The sequence below is a fragment of the Herpailurus yagouaroundi genome, unplaced genomic scaffold (assembly GCF_014898765.1).
Source record: "Herpailurus yagouaroundi ecotype Mexico unplaced genomic scaffold, PumYag 163, whole genome shotgun sequence".
In the NCBI taxonomy this organism is placed as follows: Eukaryota; Metazoa; Chordata; class Mammalia; order Carnivora; family Felidae; genus Herpailurus; species Herpailurus yagouaroundi.
Genome location: NW_024412404.1, coordinates 52911384 through 52926547, shown reverse-complemented (window position 1 = coordinate 52926547; position 15164 = coordinate 52911384). Strand labels below are relative to the sequence as shown.

General features: G+C 37.3%; 1 protein-coding gene and 1 pseudogene across 2 annotated transcripts in view; both read right to left on the bottom strand.

The window, feature by feature from the left end:
• Positions 1 to 15164, bottom strand: part of ATRNL1 (attractin like 1) — a 788891-nt gene that overhangs the window by 195372 nt on the left and 578355 nt on the right. The gene's annotated exons all lie outside the window — the stretch shown is intronic.
• On the bottom strand, positions 1675 to 3030 carry LOC121036627 (FUN14 domain-containing protein 1-like; annotated as a pseudogene).

The window sequence follows — 15164 nt, the reverse complement described above, 5'->3', positions numbered from 1 at the left end:
CTCTCTGTGCTCCTCCCCTGCTCATGCTCTGTCTCTCCCTCTCTCTCAAAAATAAATAAACATTAAAAAATTTTTAAAAATTAAAAAAAACACTTTCAGGTCAGTACAACCTAGATCCAGGTTTTGTGGAACCTGAAACTTTTGGAGTTTTGGAAACTCTCTTTAAGAGAAAGAATATAAATGAAGAATACAGTATTAAATGCCAGTCTTTAGAAGGGTCCTGTGCATATGAGGGGCCTTCCCACTTAGGCTTCATTATCTTTGAAGTCAACCCACTTCTGGGGCAATAGCTGTTCGACTCTTCCATATTTTTCTAAGACATACGAAGAAACCTAGAACATCAGACACTATGGTTAGTAGTAAAAGTAGGAGTGATAACAGTTACTGCCTAAAAAGTGCTTATAAAATTAACTAGGCAAGGAAAGTCCTTTATATGTATGATCTCATCAAATCCTCAGAACCACCCTGTGACCCTGCTATTTTTTACTTTTGTTTTATTGATGAGGAAACTGAGCTCAGATAAATTTAGTAATTTGGCATAAATCAACCAACCATCAGGTGATAGATCTGGAATATGAAACCAGGTATGAGTATCTCCAAGTTCAGAGATAATGAAGACTAATTGAACCAGAGAGCCCTTTCTTTCTTTTCTTGTTGTTTGTATGAAATCTGATTAATATCGTTCATAAGTCTATTACTTCTAAATCCTTCCACAAAAGGGCATTACACATCTTCAGTTTACTGCAAACATATCTCTGAAAGAAGAGTGAACCCTAATGTTAAAGCTGTAATACAAATGTTTACTTACTGGCACTATAGTATAAAGCAAAATGAAGAATATCTTATTTAAATAAAACAAGGATTGTTATCTTTGCTTTATCATTATTTTGTTTATTTATTTACTTACTCATTTTATTATTTACTATTTCCTGGAGAATATATTCAACACATTTTTTTCCTGTATATGCCTATAGCCAATTTTCTAGGCTCATTTAAAACCAAATGCAAATTAAAAACATTTTAATGTTTATTTATTTTTAAGAATGAGAAAGAGAGTGTGGGGTGGGGCAGAGAGAAAGGAGCACACAGGATCTGAAGCAGGCTCTAAGCTGGCAGCACAGAGCCCAATGTGAGACTGGAACTCACAAACCGTGAAATCATGACCTGACCTGAAGTTGGACACTTAACCAACTGAGCCACCCAGGTAGCCCAATGCAAATTTTTTAAAAATAATGAAAGCTATGTTTTGCTCAGGAATACTAATGTATACATACCATATACATTGTTTTTACAGGAGACACTAGTTTGCCAAACTTCAGTAGCAAAACACCAAGTTGTGAGTTTGGCATTATCTAGCTCCGTGGCATTATCTAGCTCCGTGGTTTCTCGATGCCCTGGGGAACCTGGTAGTAATGCTGAGAAACACCTTGTTGCTGCCACTTCTCTTCTTACAGGTGACTCTACTGTGATAGAACATTCAAGTCTTTAAGATGCAAGGCCAGGCAGGGGCGCCTGGGTGGCTCAGTCGGTTAAGCATCTGACCACGGCTCAGGTCATGATCTCACAGTTTATGGGTTCGAGCCGTGCAGGGGTCTCTGTGCTGAGAGCTCAGAGCCTGGATCCTGCTTCAGATTCGGTCTCCGTCTCTCTGCCCCTTCCCCATTCGCACTCTGTCTCTTTCTCTCTCTCAAAAATAAATAAACATTAAAAAAAAAAAAAAGATGCAAGGCCTGGCAAAAAGCCTCCCACAAATCCACTGGATATCACTATGCTCTGTTTGATAAATTCTGTTGCCTCTTCAATTATATTGTTGATTTCAAGTGCTGTCTTATTTGCTTGTTTCTTAATCTGTCTTTCGCTTTGTTTACCTCTTTTCAACTCTCTTCCAGTCAGTCTGCATGTAACCCCTGTGACTGGCAACCTAAAGAAGAAGAAAGCTGGCACCTACTGTGGTTGTTGCAAGTTTTCCAACTTTTCTAGAACAAAAATCCCTCACAGAAGCCAGTCAGTCCACCGTTTACAACCTTAGTGGCTACTGAGTATTCTTCTACCATAGGTCCAGAACTGCAGCCAAACATTTGATCCCACCAATTGTGTCTTCTCACAAACTCAGTTAAATGGGACACTTTTTGAGACTCCTCATTGCTTTCATGCTCTTGGCGAGGGGGTTTCCGGTCGCCACGATACCTCCGAGGCCAGCTCTGAAGGTGATCCCACCCTCCCCCCTCTCCCCACTACTTTCCTCTTTTCTTTTTTCCCCATAGAAATCCCACTTTAAAGTCCAATATAAATCACAAGTAGAAAAATACAGCCTCTTGAGAAGATGCAGTTAGGGTTGTCCCTCTGACCATCTTCTAGAAACAGCATGATACTTTACGACAAGGTACTGAGCACTAACTAGGTGTCAGACCCCATGCCAAGTGCATTTCGTCCTTCCAGCAACTGATAACGTGAGTGTCAATATATTCATGTAACAGAGGAGAATCAAACATACATCTGTTTGATCCCTTCAATCTACTGTAAGAAAGACAATCACAAAATTTTTCAAAAGCACTTTCTTCTCAACCCTAAGCCCTTAGTATTGTTGGCATCTGAATAAATTTCAACTACAAAAAGTTTGGAAACTGAAAATATGCACTGTTTAGCAATGCTGCGTCTTCAGATTTGACAATCTTATGGGAAAAACTTGCATGATAACAAAGAAACCTGTGGGGCGCCTGAGCGGCTCAGTCGGTTGAGTGACCAACTTCAGCTCAGGTCCTGATCTCACGGTTGGTGGGTTCGGGCCCCGCGTCAGGCTCTGTGCTGACAGCTCGGAGTCTGGAGCCTGTTTTGGATTCTGTGTCTCCCTCTCTCTCTCAGCCCCTCCCCCACTCAGGCTCTGTCTCTGTCTCAGAAATAAATAAACATTAAACAGAAATTCTATAAAAAACAAAGAAACCCGCACAGTTTCCAGTTCTAGTGCAGGAGGGGTTGGCCACCATCATTACTTTGACAAGTCTGAAACTGAAAACCAGCATAAATGTCCATGGTTGAAGTAGTTATTTTCCCCATTTAATAGCTCTGAATATTTTCACCTGTATTACAGTTGACAATGTATCACTTTGGTTAATTCCTTTGCTATTATTTGCATCTAATTTAATGGAGACAAGTGATTAAATAATACTTGTTTTTTCATACATCTGTATTTTTTACTTAAAAAAGGCAATTTCAATGTTTCCATTAGTAAGAACAGAAAAGGATGAGAAATGACTTAAGACATAGAACTTGATAAAAGTAATTTATGTAACAACCTTCCGTGGAAAACAAAATACTCTGTTTTCTTGCTAATTCTCACAAGAGCACAATTTTTATGATGAGTCCAAATTTAACAGAATAATGTTACTACTCCCTAATTTTTTAATTAAGTGAAGTAATTATAAACTGCACAATAAAAGTTAGCAAAATTAACAAACTAAAATCTTCCTTTAAAGTGCATTTATGAGGAAGAGAGAGCCACTTGATAATGTGAAGAGAACAGGGTGTGTATATCTACAATATTCGTGGCTCAGAGTTGCTGCTGACAAGGAAAAAACTGGAGTGGTACACATTCTACTGTAACCAAGGGAACAGTCAGTGGATGGATGGTCAAAAAAATGGGACACTCATTTGCTCCTTGGAATGAGAAAATGTAATTAAAGGACATAAAAATTGCACAGTAGCTTGCAATAGGGCCTTGATATCCTGTCTTCCTAATTCTAATAGTAATGTAGATAAGCGTATCTTATCAAATCATAAAATAGTAAATCCTAAAGCAAGAAAGGTGAAGGGGTTCCCAGCATCTCCAGAAAAACACGGTGTAATGTTAGTACTAGTCAAAGTGCTCGCTATTTATCAACTATTAGCTATGATTTATATGTATATACATGTTCTCATAACACTTAGAAGCATAGATATTATTCTCATGTTACATATGAAGACAAATGAGGCTAAAAGAGAACAGGCGATTTATTTAAGTCATGGAGTCAGAAATTGGCAGAGGTGGGATGAAAATCATAGGCTTTGCAGAAAAGGAATAAGAAACATTTTGATGTTCAAAATACCGATCAAACAATTATTAACCGTGTACCTTTAGCATTTTTACTGGCACTTAGAACTTTTTGGTTAAGAAGAGAAAAACAAAATAATTACAATATCCACAAGAATGTTTAAGCCACTCAATGTCAAAACTACAATGACTTCAAAGGGTGGTTCTGGGATTAGGTACCAAGATTACAAAATTCTTAGAAAGTGATTCTGATGTGCAGCCACGATTGAGATCCTCTGTGACATACTAAGTGAAACTGGCCAATGAGACCACGAATTAAATGATAAGAAGATCAGAGCCGGGTGAAATATCAAGGTACAAAAAATATGGAGTAGTAATGATAATGATACAGGCCTCGAAAGATAGGGCTGGTTGGTAGGTGAAAGAACAGATGAAGAAAACTGTAGGGCAGAGAACATGATGAACAAAAGCATAGGTGCAAGAATGGTCCTGGTGCAATGAAAGGAAAAGTAGTTAGGAGATCTAATTGGTGAGGGTAATAAGCAGAGCTAGTAAAAAATAACTTGTATTTGATGTAGTAGCCAATAGGCAGCTCTCATAAGCTTAAAAATCAGTGGGAGGGAACGGAAAAGGGGTGCTCTATCATAATAAGTCTGCTCATGACATGTGGGATCAGTAAAACGGGGAACAAGCAAGGTAGATGACTACAAAGTTCCAACCCTTAAGACTAGATTAATAACAGCATTGACGAAAGTGGAGCTGTTGAAAAGGAAAGTCAGTGGGGGGGAAGATAATGGTGCTTATTTCATGTTCACTGAATGAATCAATGAATGATGAGTCTGTCTGGGACTTGCTCAGTTATGAAGAAAATTGTACTGTAATGATTTAAGACTACAGAGCTGGAGCAAAGGTATGGTAAGGTACAAAGCGCCTATGTTTAATAAATAAATGAGTGAGAACAGTTAGAAGGGATTTACTGAAGCACTGAGAAGTGATAAACTCTCGAGACACTATGAGTCATAAGATAAAGCAGTGGGTCATAAAACCTTCATAATAATTATCCTAATCCCTTGCAATTGTGAAAAGCTTCACAATCTAAAAAAAAAAAAAAATTGTTCAGTGATGTAGAGAGAGCAAATGTTATTACCCACAATTTTCATACAAGTAAATTGCAGCTCAGAGTTTATGTGACTTCCCCAAGGTAATACCACTAGTAATTAGGAAAACCTGCACTCAAGTCCAAGTGTTTTGACTCCAAATTTTGTTCATTAATTAAGGCCAATTTATGTAATTCTAGAGAAGATTCAGTCCATGAAGTCATAATGGTCTGAAGATAAGAAAGGATTTGTAAAACTTAGATATTTTAATGAAGAAAATAAGGGCACATAACATTTTTTCCCCAATGATTCTAGATTTCATATATTCACTCTCTTTCTCTCAATAATGGAAAATCAGACTTACCTTCATCACTGCAGCATACAACGCCAGGGATTCATTATACCAAAGTTCTATTAAAATGTGACTTAATATGGGAGCTTAAACTATGAGGTAGTATGGGGCGCCTGGGTGGCGCAGTCGGTTGAGCGTCCGACTTCAGCCAGGTAACGATTTCGTGGTCCGTGAGTTCGAGCCCCGCGTCGGGCTCTGGGCTGATGGCTCAGAGCCTGGAGCCTGTTTCCGATTCTGTGTCTCCCTCTCTCTCTGCCCCTCCCCCGTTCATGCTCTGTCTCTCTCTGTCCCAAAAATAAATAAACATTGAAAAAAAAATTAAAAAAAACAAACTATGAGGTAGTAGCTTTCACCATCAGATTTCAAAGAGCAAAATGTTTAGAGTATTGGCAAGGCTGTGGGAAAGAGTCACTGTCATAATTGTTGGTGGGAGTTGCAGATAGTATAACACACGAGAGCAGTGTTTTTAACAAAGAACATGTGCAAGGTCTGGAAACATTTTTGGTTGTCACATCTAATGGCAAGTGATGGTTAGAGGCTGGAGATGTTGCTCAACAGTGTGCAATGCACAGCCCTCCACAACAAAGAATTATCAGGCTCAAAATGTCAACAGTGCTGAGGCTGAGATACCCTGCTGTATAAAGATCAATTTGGCAATCTTTGCCAAAGTTATAAATGTATATTCCTCTTGGACTAGAAATTTTACTTCTACTATTTTTTCCTACATATACTTATACCTATGCCAATCCATTCATTCAACAAATATTCATTGAATGCTTCCTCTGGGAACTAGGATTATATTAGGGAACAAACCCAAGAAAAGTCTTTGCTTTTTGGAGCTAGCGTGCTCATGCAGGGTGGGTGTGGGAATTGAAGATGAAACAAGTAAGGAAAATACATAGTATCTTCGAGGATGATAAGATCTTTAGGGGAGGCAAAGGAAGGTTAATAAGACCTGCACAATAATATTTACTGCAACATGGTTTCAAATAGCTAAATATTAGGAAAAGCCGAATTGTACATTAGTAGGGGACTAGTTAAATAAATTATGGTGCTATGGAACACTATGCAGCCATTAAAAAAGTAGTTCCATAAGCATTAATATGTAATTATCTAGCAAAGTGAAGAACACTGCATCTATAAAGAAGGGAGCCCTGATATAAGCACCTGTATGAAGTATCTCTATAAAGAAATACAAAAATCCTGGGGCGCCTGGGTGGCTCCATCAGTTAAGCGCCTGACTTTGGCTCAGGTCATGATCTCACCATTTGTGAGTTCGAGCCCCCTCTGACAGCTCAGAGCCTGGAGCCTGCTTCAGATTCTGTATCTCCATCCCTCTCTGCCCCTGCCCCACTCACACTGTGCCTCTCTCTCAAAAATAAAATAAAGACATTAAAAAAAATTGTAAGAAATACAAAAATCCTGAAAATACTTGTTACCTATAGGATGATGAATAGGTAGGTAGCTAGGGGATCAAGGTGGGAGAATGGTTTAATTCTTTTTACTGTATCCTCTTCTGTATCTTTTGATTTTTGAATACAAATGCTATATAATAGGCATTCAATAGCTAGCAAAATAATTCAAATTTTTTTCTAAAAGTATCTTTATGCTATAGAAGGTTTAAAAAATATACAAACTTATGTATATGTATATATATAAATAGAGAGAGAGATATAGATTCATGCATATATTATCTATCCTTCCATACACACACACACACACACACACACTCTCTCTCTCTCTCTCTCTCTCTCTCTCTCTCTCTCTCTCTCCACACGAGTGCATTTTCTTAATTTATTAAAAATACAACATGAATCAAAGGTTTACTTAGAAATCACCTTTGTCCTGGATAAGGGTGGGAAAAGACTCCCTGAATCCTTTCCTGCCTAGCATATAAAATTCACAAGCACGGGAATCTTGTCTGTTTTTTTCCGTGTTGAATAACTAGCGCCTAGAACAATGCCTGGCATAGATGGAAATCAAATGTTTGCTGACATAATGAATAAATGAATGAATAAATAGCCTTACTTTACGCCTACTTCTTTTTTCATCAACTGATAGACTCCTAATACCTTTCTCTGCTTTCAGTCTTTTTCTTTCAATTTATTCCCCATAATACCACCAGAGGGATTTATCCAGAATACAAATTTGTTGTGCTTTAAAATCTTCTCCAGTTCCCCACTGCCACAGGAGTAAGACTCTCTGTAACATCCACTGCTCCCTTCCCTGCCTCTCACCATCTTTCTTGGAGTCCATTTGCAGCTAGGTTAACTATTCCCTGCTCCCACTTGACTACCTTCTGGAATGTTCTCTCTCCTGTAGGAGAACTCTTACTTTTTTCTTTCCCCCAAGCTCTTGTCTCAAATATTGAGACAATTTTGAAACAAGAACAAGATTAGTTCTCATTGAGACAATTACTCCACTTCTCCTATAATCATAATTAGTTTCTCCTTTCTCTCTGTTCCCACAGAATATGTACATCCCTATATTTTTAAGTCACCCAGTCAAGTGTCTATCTCTCCTTCAACAGACAATGAGTGCCTAAGGGGTGAGGCCTAAATTTTATCCATCCTTGCATAGGCAACCTTACCATAACGGCAGGCCTATGATAATTGTTCAATAAGGATTCTTTAATAATGAATGAACACATTAATTATTGGATAAATCTTAACCTTTGATGCAAACTGCATACAGTAATAGGTTTAAAACATATCCACAAAGCAAAACAAAACAACCTTAATAAGAATTCGAGTACATTGTATTTATTACATTATAATTTTTGTGATAACATGTACAAATTATTTACACTCTCACAATCTACCTGAAATTTTATCCAATTTTACACAAATGCCATAAAAAGAACTAAGGAGCATATTTTAATATAATCCCTATATAACTTAAGCGTTAGTGTTTCTATAGACCTAATTTTTATTTAAGTTCAGAAGGACTATTTTGAGAATTTGAACAAAAGCGGGTAAAGATACTTAAAAAATTTTTAAATGTTTATTTATTATTAAGAGAGAGAGAGACCGAGCATGAGCATGGGAGGGGCAGAGGGAGAAGGAGACACAAAATCAGAAGCAGGCTCCAGGCTCTGAGCTGTCAGCACAGAGCCTGACACGGGGCTCGAACTCACAAACTGCAAGATCATGACCTGAGCCAACGTCGGACGCTTAAACGACTGACCCACCCAGGTGCCCCAAAAGTGGGTAAAGGTATTTAAACACAATTTGAAAATTATATGCTTATGGATATTTCCACAAGATGGCAAGATAGAAAAATCCTGAACGCACCTCCTCCCACAGACACATCAAATCTCTGCTACAAATAGATCAATTACCTCTGAAAAAGATCTGAAACTAGATGAATGGCTTCTCCAACAACAAAGGATAAAAGACCACACCAACAAGGGAGGAGAGGCAGAGACACAACCTCACCACTTCTTTCTACTCCCCTGCATCTCACCAGCCACCCCCCCCCCCACTTCTCCCAGAGGAGTGAGGGGTGGCTGCCCTACAACAGGAATCCCAACTGCTGTGATCTGCACTGGAGAGACAAGCCCCCAAAACTTCTGGCTTAGAAAACCATCAGGGCTGACGTCCAAGGGGCCCAAAATATGATCGGAAACTGAAATCTCCCAAGACCCAGGGATTTAATAAGCACCTAGACTAGGGATGCCTGGGTGGCTCAGTCGGTTAAGTATCTGACTGTTTTCTGGGCTCAAGTCATGATCATGGTTCATGAGTTCAAGCACTGCCATCAGGCTCTGCACTGACAGTATGGAACCTGCTTGGGATCCTCTCTCTCTCTCTCTCCCCCCTCTCTGTCCCCTTACCCCACTTGTGCTCTCTGTCAAACAAAATAAATGAAAACTTAAAAAGTAAAACAATTAAAATCAAAAGCACCTACACTAAATATGCAGATTCATCTGCCAATTTAAAATAATATGCAGGAGGGACAGGGGACAGTTGAATCTCTCCCTGGAGTTGGAAGGGCTGAGAGACAACATTTTTTTAACTCTCCTACCCTACTGGGGGGTAGCAGAGTGGGCAAGCTCAGACCTGACCCGCCTTGCTAAGGCAAGTGCGGGTGAGAGGTCATGGCACTATTCTGCTGCCTTGCTGAAGCACTCCCCTACACCTGGCTGGGGCTGGCAAGTGCCAATGGTCGCAGCACTCTCCTGCTTCCGAGATGAAACTGGTGACCGTGGGCACTTGTGACACTTCTTCACTCCCTGGCTGGGGTTGCTAGCAAGAGCAGTCAGGGTACTCTCCCACTCCCAGCCTAAAGCCAGCACCACACACTGACAAGACACTCTCCCACTGCACTACGGAAGCCCCCGTGTGACCAGAGTCAAGACATTTTCCCACTGCCTTTCTATAGCTGCTGAGTGGGCCCCACCCCTTATACATTTCAGCTGCCTCGCTAAAACCATTGGGTGCTCACAATCCACACAGGGGATGCCTCTTGATCACCTAGGCCTGGTGGCTAAGGTGCTGGTGTTCTTGAGCTCCACAGGGATGTAACAGTTGAAAGAGAGTTCTTGGCATGCAACCCCCTCCCCACCCCGGCACTGCACAGGTTAACAGGCTGAAACACAACCACAGTCTTCTTGTGAAAAAAGGCCTATTTACTTAGTCTGGAGCTTCAGCCTAAGGGACAGGCTTCATGTTTTCCACCCATCTAGAGGCTAAGGGAGGTGCTTAGTGAGAACATAAACAGAGAGACACCATCCTTAAACATCCCACTGGCCTCATTACAGCTTGACAAAACCTCCCCCGAAAGGAGCTGATACATTCTTCTGGAGGCCAGAATTTTGCAACGGTCACCCAGAAGAGACTTCCAGATCTCCTGGTCTGCAGACCAGCAGGGATTAAAATTGCAGCCCACAGGACTATATATATTTGCATACTTTAAAAGCTGCTGCCTGAGTGTCTGGTTTCCATCAGCCTGAAACTAGATGCTAATTGAGATTCCTCCCCATGGAAGGACGGACAGGTCTTAGCACACCCTCAACAACAAGAACATATCAAGAATAAATTAGGCAGTTTAGACAATCACAAAGTTTCAAGAGACAATCACGAGCGAAAACAAGGTTGAACCACAAGGTTTATCACCTGCACAAGGCTACTCCTTAAAGACTGAGAGGTAGCTATTTCAACTAATACATAAAAACAAATACAGAGTCCAGCAAAATGAGGAAACAGGAGTATTTTCCAAACAAAATAATAAGACAAAATCTCAGAAGAAGGCTTTAATCATATTGAGATAAATAACCTACCTGATAAAGAGTTCAAAGTAATGGTCATAATGATGCTCACTGAACTCAAGAGAAGAATGGGTGAATAGAGTAAAAACTTCAACAAAGAGCCAGAAAATGTAAGTACCAAACAGAACTCACAAAGCTGAATAATATAATAACTGCACTGAAAAATATATCCAGTAGACTGGATGAAGCAGAACAGATCAGCAAGCTGGAAGACAAAGCATGGAACCCACTTAGACAAAGCAGCAAAAAGAAAAATAATTTTTTTAAAATGAAGATAAGTTATGGCACCTATGGAACAACAAGTAGAATAATATTCATGTTATAGGTGTCCCAGAAGGGGAAAAAGAGTAAAAGGTGCAGGCAACTTATTTGAAGAAATAATGGCTGAAAATGTCTCCAGTCCAGAGAAGGAAACAAATATCTGGGTACAGGAAGCTGAGAGAGTTACAAATAAGGTAAACCTAGAGATTCACACCAAGACACATTATAATTAAAATGGTAAAAGTTAAAAAGAGAATCTTAAAAGCAGCAAAAGGAAAACAAATTGTTACATACAAGGGAAACCCCATAAGACTACCAGCAGATTTCTCAGAATAAACTTTACAGTCCAGAAGAGAGTGGCATGACAAATTCAAAAGTACTGAAAAGTAAAAAACTTTGAAATACGACTATTGTATCCATAAGGTTATCATGTGTAATTAAAAAGAAGAAAAATAGTTTTCTAAACAAGCAAAAGTTTATCACTAGTAAACCAACCTCTTACTTGTAAGAACAGTAAAGATGTATCTTTCAGCTGTAAAGAAATGACACTTCTTAATAATAAGAAAACATAGAAAAGAAATAATCTCACTGAAAAAGGTAAATTTACAGTAAAGGTAGTGGATAGATTATCTATAAATGTACTATAATGATTAAAAGACAAAAGTAGTAAAATTAAATAAAACCATAATGATTAGCTAAGGAATACATAAAATAAAAATATCTAAACTGTGAGATCAAAAACATAAAATGTTAGGGGGTATTTGGAATGTGCTCAACTTTAAGTTGCTATTAACTAAAAATAGACTGTTATAAACATAGCATGATATATGTAAACATCACAGTACCAGAAAGCAAAAACTTATAGTAAATACAGAAGAAAATGAGAAAGGAATCTAAACATAACAATAAAGAGAGTCATCAAACTACAGGGAAGAGAAAAAAAGAAGAAGAAAGAAACAGAGAGGAACTAAAAAAAAAATCCCAGAAAACAATCAACAAAATGGCAGTAAGTATATTCCAATCAATAATCTCCTTAAATGTATAGGGTATTAATGCTCCAGTCAAAAGGTATAGAGTGGCTAAATGGATAAAAAATACAATACACATCCATATGCTACTTACGAGAGACTCACTTTAGAAGAACACACACAAACTGAGAGTGAAGGGATGAAAAAAGCTATTCCATGCAAATGGAAACATAAACAAAGCTGGTGTTGCTATATTCATATCAATAAAATAGACCTTAAAATAAACACGTTAATAAAAGACAAAGAGGGGCACTATATAATAATAATGGGGTCAATCCAGCAAGACATAATATCTATAAGTAGATATGCACCCAATATAGGAATACCAAATTACACAAAGCAAATATTAATAGATGTAAAGGGAGAAATTAATAGCACTATAATAATATTAGGGGACTTTAGCACCTCACTTACATCTGGATAAATCATTCATCCAGAAAATCAATAAGGAAACACCAGCCTTAAGCAATACATTAGACCAGACGAAGTTAGTAGATATATATAGAACATTCCACCCCAAAACAGCACAATACACATTCTTCTCAAGTGCACATGAAACATTCTCCAGGGTAGATCACATTTAGGCAACAAAACAAGTAAGTCTCAATAAATTTAAGAAGACCGAAATCACACCAAACATCTTTTCCAACCACAACAGTATAAAATTAGAAAACAATTACAAGAAAAAACCCATGAAATAATGACAAATATGTGGAGATCAAATAACATGTTACTGTGCAACTCTAGGGTCAAAAAAAATCAAAGGAAAAAATTTAAAATACCTAGAGACAAAAGAAAACACAAACACAACATACCAAAATCTATGGGATGCACCAAACACAGTTCTAAGAGGAAAGTTGATAGCAACACAGGCCTGCCTCAAGAAACAAGAGAAATATCAAATAAACAATTTAACTTTTATGCCTAAAGGAACTAGAAAAAGAAGAATAAGTCCAAAGTTAATAGAAGAAAGGAAATAATAAAGATCAAGAACAAACAAATGAAATAGAGACTAAAAAGATGATAGAAAAGATCAACAAAACTAAGAGCTGGCTGTTTTAAAAGATAAACAAAATTGACAAACTTTCATCTGGTCTCACCAAAAAAAGAGGGTTCAAATAAATAAAATCAGAAATTAAAGAGTAGAAGATACAACTGATACCACAAAAATACAAAAGATTATAAGAGAATACTATGAACAATTTTATACAGTAACAATTTGGACAACCTAGAAGAAATGGATAAATTTCTAGAAACATAATCTTCCAATACTAAATCATGAAGAAGGAAAAGATCTGAATAGGTTGATTACTAATAAAAAAAATTGAATCACTAATCAAAAACCTCCCAACAAATGGAAGTCCAGGACCAGATGGCTTCACTGGTGAACCTTACCAGACATTCAAAAAGATTTAATACCTATCCTTTTCAAACCCTTGCTAATAATTGAAGAGAAGGGAATGCTTCCCAACTCATTTTACAAGGCCAGCAATTCCTTGATGTCAAATACAGACAGGGACACCAACAAACAAATAAACAAACAAAACAAAACAAACAAAAAAACCCTATAGGCTCATATCCTTGATGAACATACATGTAAAATTCCTCAACAAAATATTAGCAAACTGAAATCATCAACACATTAAAAGGATTTACACCATAATCAAGTGAGATTTATTCCAGGGATGTAAGGATAATTCAACATCTTCAAATCTATCAACCTGATATACCACATTAACAAAATGAAAAATAAAAATTATGTGATCATCTCAATAGACATTTGAAAAGAAAGCATTTGACAAAATTCAACATACATTTATGATTTAAAACAATAACAAAGTGGGTATAGAGGTAATGTACCTCAACATAATAAAACCATCTATGACAAACCCACAGCTCATATTATACTCAACAGTGAAAAGCTGTAAGCTTTTCCTCTAAGATACATAGTATCTTAAGTCCCAACCAGAGCAATCAGTTAAAAAAAAAAAGGCATCCAAGTTTAAAGGAAGAAGAAAAATGTCCCTTTTTTTTGCAAATGACATGATTCTATGAATACAAAATCATAAAGATTCCATCAAAAATTATTAGAATTAATAAATAAATTCAGTAAAGCTCCAGGATACAAAATTGTTATGCAAAAGTCTGTGGTGTTTCTATACACTAATATGAACTATCAGAAAGAGAAATCAAGAAGACAATCTGGTAAATAATCACATGAAAGAGAAAAATACCTAGGAATAAAAGGCCAAAGAGATAAAAGATCTGGACACTGAAAACTGTGACATTAATGAAAGAAATTGAAGATGACACAAATAAGTGGAAAGATATTGTAAGCTAATTGATTATAAGAATCAATATTGCTAAAATATCCAAACTACCCAAAGCAATCTACAGATTCAATGCAATTCCTGTCAAAATTCCAATGGCATTTCTCACAGAACTAGAAAAAATAATTCTAAAATTTATATAAAACCACCAAAGACCCTGAATGGCCAAAAAAATCTTGAGAAAGAAGAACAAAGCTGTACGTATCACAATTCCTGGTTTGACACTGTATTACAAGGTTATAGTAATCAAAACAGTATGGTATTGTCATAAAAACAGACATATAGATTAATGGGACAGAATAAAGAATCCAGACATAAACCCACACATATATCATCAATATATGTCAAAAGAGCCAAGAATACATGAGGAAAGGGTACTATTTTCAATAAATAGTGCTTGGAAAACTGGAGAGGTACATACAAATGCATGAAACTGGACACCGTCTTACACCGTATATAAAAATTAACTCAAAATGGGTTAAATCCTTGAATGTAAGGCTTAAAACCATAAAACTCCTAGAAGAAAACATAGGAGGTAAGTTCCTTGACAATGGTGTTAGCAGTGTTTTTTTAGATATGACTTCAAAGGCAAGGGAAACAAAAGCAAAAATAAACAAATGAGAGTACATCAAACTAAAAAGCTTCTGTGGAATGAAAGAAACCGTCAACAAAATGAAAAGGCAAGTTACTGATGAGAGAGGATTTTTGGAAAGCATGTATCCAGCAAGGAGTTAATATATCCAAAATGTATAAGGAACTCCTACAGTTCAATAACAAAAAAAACAAACAATCCAACTTAA